The sequence below is a fragment of the Furipterus horrens genome, unplaced genomic scaffold (assembly GCF_987537825.1).
Source record: "Furipterus horrens unplaced genomic scaffold, mFurHor1.1.pri manual_scaffold_3, whole genome shotgun sequence".
NCBI classification, from domain to species: Eukaryota; Metazoa; Chordata; class Mammalia; order Chiroptera; family Furipteridae; genus Furipterus; species Furipterus horrens.
Window position 1 is genome coordinate 75,380,795 of NW_028327173.1, and position 15,039 is coordinate 75,395,833.

General features: G+C 38.6%; 1 long non-coding RNA gene across 1 annotated transcript in view; it reads right to left on the minus strand.

Moving 5' to 3' along the window:
* The window catches only part of LOC150015331 (uncharacterized), a 129,580-nt gene that overhangs the window by 101,481 nt on the left and 13,060 nt on the right, over positions 1-15,039 (minus strand). Inside the window, exon 3 of the long non-coding RNA XR_016509987.1 lies at positions 6,952-7,045. This is a non-coding gene — a long non-coding RNA (uncharacterized LOC150015331). The remainder of the gene's footprint in view (positions 1-6,951; positions 7,046-15,039) is intronic.

Here is a 15,039-nt window from a genome sequence, read left to right on the forward strand (position 1 = left end):
ATGAAATTCCCTACCAGTGCTGCAGACATGCCCACAGCTTTATTTCTTTTAACATGGTATAAATGCATTTCAGGCTCTGAGTTTATGGCCTGTGTTGATTTTTTTGATGCCTGAGTTACGCCCACCAAGACAATATAACACCCAGGCAGCAACCCCAAGGGCAATGTGAGGAGGATTTTCTGATTATGTCATCAAACAGGAAACCTCATGGAGGCTCTGGGATTAATGTATTTTCCACTGGAGCTGAAAGCAAGCAGGATGTAGGCACTGGAAGGGAGAGAGGGAGGAGGAAATGCTGGTAGGGGTGGAGGCAATATGACATTTAAAGAAATCACTCGTATTTATTTGCATCTTAAGCCTCCAAGCAAATAAAGATTTTTAAAACTTTAGTAGAATGTGGTAATAAGCAAATTATATAAGCACTGGCTATGAATGCACCCAACAAAGAGTTTCTCTAAACCATGGCACCATTCTTGCTCCAGATGGCATGGAAAATAATTTATAAATGACAAAAGTTCAATGGGTGTACGGCAGCTGTTCAGTTCCAGCTCTTTGGCCACCCACTTCAGTAGAACTGAAAGCTTTCAATCAACTCTTGTCTCTCAAAGGGCCTTCAAACAGCATCAGAACATGTGTACAATATGTTCTCAGAAAGAGGCTGGCCAAATATGAAAGATTAGAAAATCAAGTTAATAGAAATGGAAACTACAAATACATACTGTTTTCTCCAATTCCATAATACCAAGCAGAGACTAAGAACAAAAGATTTCAAGTTTTCAAATGTTGCATGATCTCCATTTTTCCTTTCAAATGTACTCACAGCTTCCTTTCACACAGAATGAGAAGCATCTAGAATTTCTACAGTATTATTTTAATAATAATCAATATTTTGCTTGCTTTTCTCCCTTCTTTTACTCCTAAACTCCTTATGTTAAGAAAGTATTCCAGCTTAACATGGGTCAGCTGCTACTTTGAAACCTAGTGTCAACCAGGTTATATTTCCATTCTGAGCCTCCAGACAAGGCAAACAAATTAGGACCACCATCTTGCAAAATAAACATTTTCCACCCCTTTATTCGGGAAGGGTTGTTCAGTTGCTATTCAAGTCTAGGTAAACCATCCACAAAAAAGAGAAAAGTGAATAGAAATGACTATATTAATCATTTCTGTTACTTAAAACTAAACTTGATTATAAAACAAATATAACCTAAACACTTTATCAATCTCAAAAGAACCAATTTCAAGCATGGGAAGCACAGAACATTAAGATTTAAGCAGAGAAAACTTTTAGCATAGTAAATATTGTGAAGCCATATGCTGAATCAATTCTTTGGCTTGCACTCTTGATTGACTACAGAAGCTTGTTTGCTAAGTGTTAACCTGACCAGGTTTGAATTGGATAGAATGTGGAAGGCTAATAAATAGCTGACACCCTTGCAAGCTCCCAAACACAGGAAGCTAAGATTATATCACTGAAGGAACTGATACACCCACCCACTCCTGTTTCAAGTCCGCTCCATAAATAGAGTTCTGAAAGGAGGTGCATTGCTGGGGCACAAGAGGTAAGTGACATTTCTTTCACCTTTACAATATGCATGGGGACTGGTTAAAAAAGAAAAGACAAAACAAAAAGATAACAACACCTAACTAAAGCAAAAAGTGTCACATTAAGCTAACTTACAGCAAATAATTTTAGATGAAGATGTTTATAATCATAGATTTTAAAGAGCAACCAGCAATGGTTGAGATCAAATTGTTCTCCAAGTTCATGTTCATTTTCACATAAGCTCTTGGAGGTATGTTTGTCCAGTTTTTTTTAATTACCATTGAGCTAATTCTTCAGTTTATAAATTATCTTTATACATTGTCCTACTTGTTAATCAATAAATGAGAAATATAAGACATAGAGAAAGTTGATCAAGTATTATATGCTTGCATGGAGCAAGATCAAGAAAAAGTTTAAAACCAATCATCTTCTGTATTTTTTAAGAACACATATTTTCTACACTTCCTAGCTATTACTAGGGATGAAAAATCAGAAATTTAGAGTAGAGTTTTATTCTCAAATAGTAAAGATATTTGGACACCTACCCAGAGCTGGACATAAAGATCTGGCAAGTGTTAAAATTATTCTGAAGATACTTTAAGGATTAAATTTCATACAAAAGAAATTTTATTCACAGTGCAAAATATCTCTAGTTAAACAAATTATTCAAAACTCGGGACTAAATACATTCAATCAAGCTGTCAAAGAACAAGGATCTGTTGTCTCTTTTCTTTGCCTCAAGGAACTTGGACAGACAGCCACCAGACAGTCTGCTGAACTCCCTGCGGCCTTCAGGAGTGAATTTTGGTAGGGCAATCTCCTGACTACAAAATGAACTTAAACAAGTAACTTAAGACTCTGTGTTAGGATGTTACACCAAATTAGTTTGAGTCTGTGGCTACTCCTTACCAGGTCCACTCACAAAAGAACAACCCATCAAAACCAGCAGTGCAACGATTTAATATAATTATAGTTATTTAGAATACCAATTATGAAACAGGGTGAAATTACCGTGGTCAGTGTTATTACATATATTAAAGCAAACAACATAATACATAGCTGGCTATGTGGAATTAGAACTCTCTATCAGAGTTTACAAAGTACACTGCCCCTACCAGTCTCTACTGGATTTAAGATCTGGCTACCTTTTATGGCAATAACCTAATTCATACATCTTAACCCAAATAAACAGATTATTAAAAGCAGTTCATCACTACCCACTTTAAGACTCACCATTAAGTTACAGTAATCAAGACAGTGTGGTACTAGCGAAAGGATAGAAAAATCAATGCAACAGAACACAAAGCCCAGACCATAAACGGCCATAAATATAGTTAACTGATCTTTGATAAAGGAAAGAAGGCAATACAATAAAGAAAAGATAGTTTCTTCAACAAATGGAGCTGGAACAAATGGTAACCAACATGCAAAAAAAAAAAAAAAAAAAATTTAGACACAGATCTTACATCCCTCACAAAAATTAACTCAAAATGAATCACAGACCTAAATGTAAAATGCAAAACTATAAAACTCCAAGAAGATAGGAGAAAACCTAGGTAACCTTGGGTAATTTTTAGATACAACACCAAGGGCGCAATCCATGAAAACAATTAATAAGCTGGACTTCAAAAACTTAAAAACTTTTGCTCTATGAAAGACAATGTCAAGAGAATGAGAAGACAAACAACAGACTGGGGGAAAATATTTGCTAGAGACATATCCAATAAAGAACTGTTATCCAAAATATACAAAGAACTCTTATAACTCAACAATAAGGAAACCCAGTTAAAAAATTAAAAGCTCACAAAAGAGATAAAGAGATAGTAAATAAACATATGAAAAGATGCTCCACATCTTATGGCATACAGTAAATACAAATGAAAGCAATGAGTTACAATAAACATCTGTTACAGAAACAGGGGAGTCCAAAAACAAACCCCAGAGTTTGCGGCTGGGAGATAGGGAAAAGGAAGCAGCTTTCAGGATGCCCTTGCATGCCTGGAGCTAGTGGCTGGAGCTAGTGGCTGGAAACATTGTTGCACAAAGATCCGCTTTACTTCTAAGGCTCAGGAAGATGGGAGGGGTCTTGGACTGTGGGCTGGTACGGAAGGAGCCTACAGAGCCTATGTAGGGTTCTGTGAATGGTCACAACTGTTTGTAACACCCACTGTGTGAGAGGACGCAGGGGGAGAGAGGAGGCAGGGAGGAAGAGAGAAGGAGCTGCGGACATTTTTGGGCTGACTCTGGCTCTAGGAGGCTCTCTCTCTCAGGCTCTCTCTGGCCCTCATGCCCTCACTCTCTGGCTCTTGTGGGCTCCCTCCATGTGGCTTGGAGGGGTAGGGGTCTCCAGGCTGCTTTAAGAAGAGGCTCTTGCCAGGCTGCTTTGAGAAGGAGAGAAGATCCACGCGGTTTACAGGAAGAAGGCAATTTACAAGGAGGCTGAGAATCCAGGCGGTCCTGCATTGAGAGCTGGAGGGCACCACAGCACAGAAAGGACCTCCCCAATCAGAACTGAGTGATTGGCAGCTACTGGTAAAGCTGAACTGTGCCTAGAAGTAGGGAAACGGTGTTTCTGACTTTCCTAAGACTGGCCAGGTCTGGGAGGGGGAGGCAGGACTATGTGTAAATAAACAATTCTTTTTCTTTTCACCAAACTCTGGTATTGAGAGTTATAATTCTGGCGGCGGGCAATCGGGCCCCTAACTAAACAGCCCGTGGGTTCTGTTTCAATCGGAGCAGCCCAGGGGTTCTGTTACGCATCTATTAAAATGGCCAAAATCCAGAACACTGACACCACCAAATAACAGCAAGGCTGTGGGGCAACGGAAACTTCCAGCCGTTGCTAGGGAAATGCAAAATGGTAGTCCCTTTGGAAAACCATTTGGGGCAGTTTCTTATAAAACTAAAGCTTCTCTGCCATACAGCAATGGTGCTCATTGGTATTTACCCAAAGGGGTTTAAAACTTCAGTCCACACAAAAAAATCTGCACACAGGTGTTTAGAGAAGCTTTACTCATAATTGCCAGAACCTGGAAGCAACCAAGATGTTCTTCAGTAGGAAAATGGATAAAGAAATTGTGCAACGTCTAGACAATGGACTGCTATTCACAACTAAAAAGAAATGAGCTATCAAACCATGAAAAGCCATGGAGGAAACTTAAAAGGATATTACTAAGTGAAAGAAACCAATCTGAAATGGCTATATACTACTTGATTCCAACTCTATGAAATTCTGGAAAAGGCAAACTTAATGGAGACAATAAAAAGACTAGTGGTTGCCAGGGATCAGAAGGGTGGCAAGAGATGGAATGTGGAATGCAGAGGATTTTTAGGGCAGCGAAAATACTCTTTATCCCATAATGATGGATACACACTTACCCAAACTCATAAAACATACAACACCAAGAATGGCCAATGATGTAAACTATGGCCTTTAGGGCATCATGATGTGTCAATGTAGCCTTATCAATTGCAACAAACATACACTCTGGTGAGTAATGTTGATAATGGGGCAGGCTATGGGTATGTGGGGCAGAGAGAATATAGGAAATCTCTGTGCCTTCCCCTGAGTTTTGCTATGAACCTTACCCTGCTCTAAAAAATAGTCTTACTTTTTAAATTATCATAAAAACAAATACGTAAAGTCTTTTTTAAAAAATACTTTAAAAAATCATTAAAAGGACTCTAGGTCATCACTGTCCAACAGAACTTTCTGGGCTATCTACACTTTCCAACATAGTACAATAATATGTGGCTACTAAGTATTTGAAATGCAGCTGAGGAACTGGATTTTTTACTTTATTTTATGCTATATTTTACTTTACATTTAAACGTCTGCATGTGGACCGTGACCGCCACGTTGGACAGCAGAGCTCTGGAAGTCCCACTCAGCAGAAAACACATCATTGCTTGAGCCCTGGTTCAAAATTCTGAAATAGAAAAATGATTTTGCTACTGGAATTAGACTTTAGTTTTCACAGACCAAACATGTAATGGGCTCTGAGGCAGCTACTTTAGGAACCAAGGTAAACCAAGGTAAAAATTGATAGGAGGTATCCATCTAAAGAGAGTCTATATTCTAAAATATTGTGTCTGTAATTTTAAATATTTTAAAATAAGAAGTAAATAAATTATAGTATTTTTTTCACACAATACTACAATTTTCAAAGAAAAAAAAAGGCAATGAATTATTGTAAAAATGATTATTAGGTTGCTTCATGATTATTTTAGGAAAGAAAAGTACAACTGAAAAAATACACATTTTACACTATTGGTATTACTCGCCCCTAATTTTAAGAATAAGATGATAGAAAAGGCCTTTGTCTAGCACTTTGCAATTTGCATTCTTGTGTCTTGATAGACATAACAGTGAGTTGATTTTGTCAGGTGTAAACAGTGTTTTCACACTTCCAAGAGAAGTATGCCTTCGTTATTATTCAACATTTAATTAAGTCATAACACCAGAAAAGATGTGGTAGTAAGTTTCAGCATACACGCTTTCCACAGCTAACTACAGAGAGAGCTACATCTTGAGCCTGGAAATGATGCTTCCAGCAGAATATCTGAAATTGATAGAAATGAGTCCAGTGGAAACAACCGAGGATCAGTGGTCAAACACAATTAGACACAACTGGATAGTGAGTCCACCAGACTGTGGGTGACCATGGTGAAGGCACATCTCTGAAACCTCAGTTTTCTTACCTGAAAAACAGAGATAATAAAAGTGACTTAACACTAATTCAATCCTGGATGTAAGGCCCTGCACATAGAAAGCAAACAATAAATGTGTATTATAGTTATATTAAGATAATAAGATTATTTTTGGCTACTTCAAGTTATAAAAGCTGTGGGACAGTTACCACCCTAGCTCCAACTCCCTCTTAGCCATGTCTGGACAGGCAGAAGCCTATCACTGAGGTTTTGGGTTTTTTTAACTTCTTATCATATAGAATGAGGAGTCTCTTTCACACATCCTGTTCGCTTTCTGATGATCAAAGACACTGCTGTCTTTAACGCAGAGTGAAGAAATTGCTTCATTCTAACAGTCTTTACAATTCTTATAAACATACTGTTTCTTCTGATGTTGCCAGACACTAGGTTTTCTTTTGGAGGAGAGATTAATGAGGCCAGAAGTGGACACAGGGGCATAGATTTTGAAAAATGTTAAGCTGAAGAGACCTTAGAAATCATCTTGTCTCCTCCTCTGATTTTGTTTTTTGGAATTTAGACCCTCAGAGAGTTAACTGCTTGCCCCAAATATCTGAGAAATTCTATTTCTGTGTTCTTCCTATCATACAACAGTGCATCAAAAGCTGGCATTAGCCTTGGTCAAGTGGATCAGTTGCTGGGAGCATCATCCTGTGCACCAAAAGTTTGCAGGTTTGATTCTCAGTCAGGGCACATACCTAAGTTGTGGTTTCAGTCCCTGGTAGGAGTGCAAATGGGCGGCAACTGATAAATGTTTCTCTCTCACATCGATGTTTCTCCTTTCCTCTCTTTCTAGAATCAATAAACATAATCATCAGGTGAGAATGTTTTTAAAAGTTGACGACAATATCTAGTCAGAGCTCAAAGGTTCTATGAACCTGGTGTAAATTCGTTGGGACTTTTAAAGTGATGATAGTAATAATTAAATTATAGCAAGTCATAATGTGTATCCAAAAAATTAATACCAACCATTGTTATTACTAAGGTTATACTTAATCTTTTAAATGCTTTTTAAATATTTTTTTCCTTAGGATATAAGTCAATGTATTAGGTCAATCATTTGGATAAAAACATGGAAGAATGTATACTTTGTAAAAAGCACACACACACACATACACACAAAAGATAATAGAAGAATATATAACCTGATGGATGTTAAAAGACAAATTCAAAGGCTGAGATTGGATTGCTTCATTTTCCCAATAAATTATTTAGAAATTACAGTCAGGTCTCTCTCCTCTTATATTCAATATAAACCTAAAACCATATGGACTTGCTGTAAAGCCATGATCCTTCCACTAAGCAAGCTCACTCCCAAGAAAGTATAGAAGAAAAAAAAGTCAAAAATCAATAATTTTCTTATTTGTACACATCTCTAGTGAAACAAGTTTAAGAGAATGTTGAAAACCACTGACTAAAATACATCTTTGATATTATCAATGATATTACCTTATCTATTTGCCAATGTTTCCCATGACCTGATTTGATTGAACTGACTGCCAATTCATCTTCTGATAGGGAAACGAGAACACAAAATGGTTTTACATGGAGAAGAATTTCATGTGTGTCTGTGTTAGGCTGAATGACAGGCCTTGAGTCTGTCCCTGTCTTTACTATCCCTTCTCCATGGTAACAGGTTCTAAAGTATTCAGATCACATTAGAAAGCTCATTCTCTTTTGCTGGTTTCTATCCCAAAGTTTCAAATACGAACTACATTGGGCCACCATCACTGGAGATTGGAAAGGGCAAAAGCTTTCAAATCAGGCAGACTTTTGAAACTAGACTCCCTCAAATATTATCTGAATTCACTCATTTTCCCTTGTAAAATACATATTTTATATCACAGAGTAATTGGAAAATTAAATGAGATAATAGATGTAAAACATACAGTACAATATGTGAAAGACAGTACCCAGAAAAAAATGGCAAATATTGTCATCTTCAGCAATAACTGAGAACAGCTGCAATATTTACAACATTTTTTAAGGAAGAAAGCTAAATTCCTTTCCTTCAGGGGCTTTCAAGCTGAGTGGGGAGCCCTACATACTCACCATGAGATGAGTTGTGCCATGAGAAGCAGAAGCTACCACCCAATGAGGGGACAGGGAGAAGAAAGAGGAGTTCAAGGGGAGGGAGGGTTAAGTTTAACAGGAAAAGTTGAACATGCTTCCGCAAGCGTCAGGCCTTGAATTGTGCACTGAAATATAGCTCAGTCTTAAAATGCATGAAGGAGTAGGAGGGTCATTCCAAATAGAAACATAGATGTGACAAAGCTAAAATATTTCAGTGCGAACATAGCTGGTGGGCCTGGGTAAAGCAAGGCCAAGTGATCTGCTTAGGAATCATGACTGGAAACTTGGTGGAATCCAAATTGGGCAAGCCCTGAACATTAAGCTAAGAAGTTCAAGTTCATTCTATGGTAGAAGAAGAAGCACTGAATTTTTCTCAGCAACAAAGAAATGTCCACACAGGGGAGGACAAAGAAGATTCAGAGGCAGGCAAATGTGAAAGTGGGGGTGGAAGGAGAGGCATGGAGACAGGAGCCCACAGTTTTCCCCCCCACAGCAGGCTGGGTCAGTGTGCTATTGTCCACACTGATTTAATGCACCAGAGTTGAAATGGGACAGCCTCACACAGTGTACAAGTCACATGCTTATTATTTGTCCACTGAATGGGAAAATATGACAGACTGGTGGTACACATCCTTTTAGGGTTACAGAGATGGAGAGTGAGGCTGGGGAGGAGTGTGGGCCAGGAGGAAGCCAAGCCTTTAGCAAGGTGGAATGTGTGGTCACTGAAAGTAGGGTAAAATAGCATGAAGTGGGATTATAAATAAGGGTTAAGGCCCTGGTAATGCACAAGGCACATTGAGTCCTGGGCAGGGATGAAGGCAAGGCTGAAACAAATTCAAGACCAGGAATGGGATAATCATAAGAAAGTTTATTTGATCCAACAAAGAAAAACTTAATTTTATTTAAAGATTTTATTAATTTTTAAGGGGAGGGAGAAAAAGAGAGAAAGAAACATCAATGTGCAAGAGAAACATCGATCAGTTGCCTCTCGCATGCCCTGAAATCGGGACCTGGCCCACAACCCAGGTATGTGCCCTGACCTGGAATTGAACCAGCGACCATTTGGTTCACAGAATGACACCCAACCCATTGAGCCACACCAGTCAGGACATGAAAAACTTAGTTTTATGGAGTTTCTCAGGTCTTTCTTTACACTCACTACCCTTAAAGTGATTCTTCTAGGTATAATCGAAAGACCCGTCAAGGTAGGTTTGTCTCCTACATGGCTATATCTCTACCTTTAGGACCCTCCTCTCCATCCTCTTCCCACTGCACCTGCTGTGCATTCCAAAGAGATTAAGGACTTGGTGCCTGTGTATATGGAGGTTGAGTTGCAACTCAGGAGCCTTCCGAAGAGATCTAGGGCTGCCTCATTCATTCTGGGCCACAGCAGCAAAGACAACAGACACAGCCTTTGCTTTTACAGAGCTCACATTTTAGTGCATAAGTGAAAAAAAGGACAGACAGCCCAAGTTAGACAAATAAATGCAAGGTAATGTCAAAGAAATAAAGAGATTTAAAAAGCCTAAAATACAAAAGCAATGCGCTGGAGTGACGGAGCAGGGCTGGGCAAGGCTGCTTGAACTGGGATAACCAGGCAAGGTAAAATCTCAGCTGGAAAGGGGGAGCTATGGAGACAAATAGTAAGAAGGAACTCACTGTGTGTCTGGACAAGAAAAAAGTCACTGTTGAAAGAAATCAAGGCAGAGGGTGATACAAGATGAGAACCTATTACATGCCAACACTATGCTATTATAATCTCATTAATCTTCAAAATAATTCTTCAACTTGTTACTGTTATTAGAAAATAGGCTCATAAAGGTTGTTAAAGAAGCTGCCCAAGAAGAACAGATAATAAATGATCATATCCGATGCCAGAGTCTAGGAGAGTTTTGAACCAGGAGCTTGCAGGGCAGTTTGGTAAAAAGACAGTGACGTCAGCCCAAGCCTGCGGGTGTGAATGATTAGAGCTACACTAAGGGACAGTGGCAGGAGTGGAAGAACGGCACAGACATGAGAGACTCTGCACAGCAGTACTGATCAGGACTTGGTGGCTAGAGTTGGGGAGGGGTAAGCCTACCAGCCTGGGAGAGCGCTTCTAACAGTTCCAGAAATAGAGGACTCCAAAGCAAGCCTGGGTTTTAGCCAAAGACAATGAACTGGGTTTTAGATGTGTCAAGCTGATGGGGAGTCAGTAGGCAGGGAACAGCTGGGTAAAGAAATCTTGACAGGTGAGTGGGAATAAGAAACTGAAGTCCAGAAGAGGCTGAGCCCTAAGATGTGGCTTTGGAATCACTGGGCCATATGGCAGTTCAGCAGCATTTCTACGGTTTCCTACGTGGGAGAGCAGTGTCTATATTGGCTACAAGAGCAGACTGACATCTTGCCAACGTTCAGAACACATGCATGAATTCTCTCTGCCACCCACCAACACAACCAGCCCCAGAAACACACACACACACACAATTTCGGTTTTTAAGTTAATGGCCCTACTACACAGACAAACTCAAAGCAAAATGGCATGTTATTTAGATTCAAATGTGCCAAGCTAAAATGCTATGCAATCATGTGGGCTTTGACTTTTTAATGTTATTCAATTGATGTCATTAAAACAGAGGAATTAGTCTTGTAATTATTCCCTTATAAGTCCTGCTGTCTGTCTGAATAAAGGAAGAGCACTCATTTATGTCCCCAAACCAACTTATGGGTTAAAGACAGCAAAAACCAATTTCAACATGAACATGGGGGGAGGGAGATAGTGAATGTCAAGAATGAATAATGCCCTGCCAGTCACCCTGGGCCCTGCCTCCATTTGACTGTGTAGTCTGGCTGACACAGCAGTGAAGACAGATCCTTTCTCTCCTTCTTCAGTGTGCCAGCCATGCTTAACACTCTAACACTTCATTAACATGCTAATGTGTGACAATTATTTTGTGCAAGTACCACTGTATATGTTTTTTAAAGGGTCTATCGGCCACAGCTAGAATGCAGGCACCCAAATGCTAACTCACCATTATGAATAAGAATACAGTATGCTGCTTAACAGGCTTTTTTTTCTTTCTGTCATATGGCTTTCACAGGTCAACCATTCTTTCTGTGAGCATCACTGAGAAGAGAAGTTGATTTCTCTGGATACTGAAACAAACTATAACATGAATTCTACCAGGAGAAAAAAATACATTAGATGCCAAGATACCAGAGGCAAATGGCTATTATGGGCACAGTTTGTTGGCAAAAGTAATGAACTAGGAATTAGAAAAACTGATTTTGATTTGAGTTTTTCTCACTGTCTCACTCAGTCATCGTGGGTGAGTCATACACTCACTGAGGACTAGTTTTCTTATTTGTAGTATGTTGGAGTAGCTAGGATTATCTTTAAAATTTCTTCTTGCACAAATAAAATCATGATCAAAGGATATTATTAATGTAGCATATGCTAACCCCTCGATTTCTATAGCTATTTTTAGAATCACTTTATGAGTTATTTGTATTATTTATCTTCATATTCTATTGACTACAAGTGTCAACAAGAATACCTATATCTCTATGGAGAACAGTCTGAACTGTAATAAGGTTCATAGAAGATGATAGAATAAATGGAGCAACAGTGAAAGTTCCTGCATGGAACAACTTTTTAAAAGACGTTAGTTCTTCTGTTTTAATTTAAAAATTCAAAACAATCCAAGTGAAACGTTCAGTTGTATTTTGAGGAACATAATAGATTTTCCAAAATACATGTGGAGAGATAAAATTCACATGTACCTTTGAAAATGAAAACCAGTGGGGACTTACTTTGCTTAGATATTGATACAGACAACAAAGCTTTATTAACAAAGAAGTATGAACTGTGGTAAGAGAATAAAGAGACCAATGGGACTCAAAAGTGGTACAAACTTGCTAAGGAATCAAAACACCATGTGGAAACACAGAACTGGATTGCTACCTACCACCATATACACATATGGACTCCAGCTGGATTAAAGACCTAAATATGAAAGATAAAACTATCATGTTAATATAATAGAAAACATAAAATAAATTTTATAACAGAGGGACAGAAAATAATTTATTTCACCAAGCTTCCAAAGTAAAACATTGATAAACTAAATTACATTAAAATTAAGATTTCTGTTCACAAAAAGAATATAATGAACAAAGTTAATAGAAAAATGAGAGACTAACATAACACTTGCCTAAAACCAGCTGTGGACTATCTGGAACATATAAAGAACTTCTGTAAATCAATAGAAAATTAAAAAAGAAAAAACTTTCAGTGAACAAATATGCAAAGAATTTGAAGGGGAATTTACAGAAGAGAAAAATCCAAAGGACAGCAAGCATATAAAAAGCTGATCAAATTCACCATATAAAAGCCAAACAAAACAAAAATATTATTTTATACCCACTAGATAGAAATAAGGAAAATTAGGAAACTTAATAATGTTAAGTATCAGCAAGAGTGTGAGTATATAAGCATTCATACTGCTGGGAGGAGTGTGGACTCATGAATCTTTCTGGTAGTAATCTGAGAGAACTTGTGAAATTAATACTGTTTATAGTATCTGAGTTGTATACATATGCCATATGGCCCAGCAATTCTACTGTTAGTCTAGATACCAAATAAAAGTCTAATAGGGGACATATCTGAGGCTGTTCACAGCCTCCCTAATCCTGTTAGACAACATGAAAATCCATCCATGGCAGAGACTACAAGTAAACTGTGTTCCAAGCACACTGTATCATACCATGTGCAGTGGGATGCAATGGAGTACATGTGTATATATCAATATTCATAGGCCTTGAAATATAATTCTGAGAAAAAGAAATAAAAAACAAAATAAGATATATAACACACATAAATTAAAATGGAGGTACAAAATCTAAAATAAGAAACCATATATTTTATAGGAACATATTTACTGACAAGTACATACACTGGGAAAATTAGATTCCTGAATGAGTAGAATTGTGGATAAAAGGGAGTGTGTGAATGCCAACACACATGCATGCAGCACAAGCACATGAAAAAGTAGGTTATATGTTCATGTATATCTATAACATCAAGCAAAAGTTTTACAGAACAGAGGACTTCCATCAAGATGGAGGCCCACATAGACACACGCATCTCCCTCCACAATTAAGAAGGAACACAACTACCTCAAAACTGAAAATAACCAGAAGTTACAGAAAATCAAGCTGCATGAAAGTCCAACGAACAAAGATATAAAGAAGAAATACTCATCCAGACAGGTAAAAGAAGTGGAGCTGGGCTGGAGAGGCTTCAGTGTGGTGGCAGCAGCAGGCCAGTGGAAAGCACAGTCACACATTTTTAAAAGTGGGGAGGGACACCTGGGGAGTGCTCCCAGCACCAAACCAGACCATGCTGCTCACAGTTCCAGCACCAGGAAATATAAAGCTTCATTGCTTCTAACTGTGAAAACCAGTGGGGGTTGGAGTGGAGGAAGAAACTGACAGTCTCTCAGCAGAGTCTGCTTGTTTAGAGGCCCCCACAGACCTAGAATATCTGCAGATCCACCCACTCTGGGAACCATGGCCAGGGCAACAGCTAGAGGGGCACCAGTCACATACAGGAAGTGGGAGAAGTGCCTGGAAAAGGTACAAGTGCTGAGCAAGCAGCATTGTTCCCTCTCAGACCTCTCTCCCACATATAGTGTCACAATGTGGTGTAATGGGTCGCCCCACACTGATGAATACCTAAGGCTCCACTCCTTACAACATAAGAGGTGTGACAGCTCTACCTAAGACATAGAGGCAAACATAGGAGCCTGTTACATTGAGGACAGAGAGGTATGGGACAAAAGAGGGAATAGAACAAGGTTTCAGTGGGAGAACTAAGCAACAATAAGAAAGCCAACCTAATAGATGAGGATATAGTCAACCTAACAGACACAGAGTTCAAAATACTGGTGATAAAGATGTTCACAGGCTTGACAGATATGTTTAAGTAAGGCAAATGCAAAAGGGATGAAGTGAAGGCTATGCTAAGTGAAATGAAGGAAAATCAACACAAAATCAATGGTGAAGGAAAGGAAACCAAACCGGGTTCAAATCAATGATTTGGAACATAAGGAAGAAATAAACAGTCAACCAGTAGAGAATAAGGAAAAAATCATTCAAAAAAAATGAGCAGAGGCTTAGAAACCTCTGGAACAACATTAAACATGCCAACATCCAAACCATAGGGGTCCCAGAAAGAGAAGAGGAAGAGCAAGAAATTGAAAACTTAAGTGAGAAAATAATGAAGGAAAACTCCCCAAATTTGGCAAAGAAAATATACATACAAGTCCAAGAAGCACAGAGAATCCCAAAGAAGCTAGACCCAAAAAAAGACCACACCAAGGCACGTCATCATTAAAATGCCAAAGGTTCAAGGTAAAGAGAGAATCTTAAAAGCAGCAAGAGAAAAGCAGAGAGTTACCTGCAAAGGGGTACCTATAAGACTGTCAGCTGATTTCTCAAAAGAAACTCTGCAAGCAAGAAGGGACTGGCAAGAAGTATTCAAAGTGGCAAGAGGTATTCAAAGTGATGAAAAGCAAGGACCTACAACCAAGATTACTCTATCCAGCAAAGCTATCATTTAGAATGGAAGGGCGGATAATGTGCTTCCCAGACAAGACAAAGCTAAAGAAGTTCATCATCACCAAGCCATTTTCATATGAAATGTTAAAGGGACTTATTTAATAAAAAGAAGA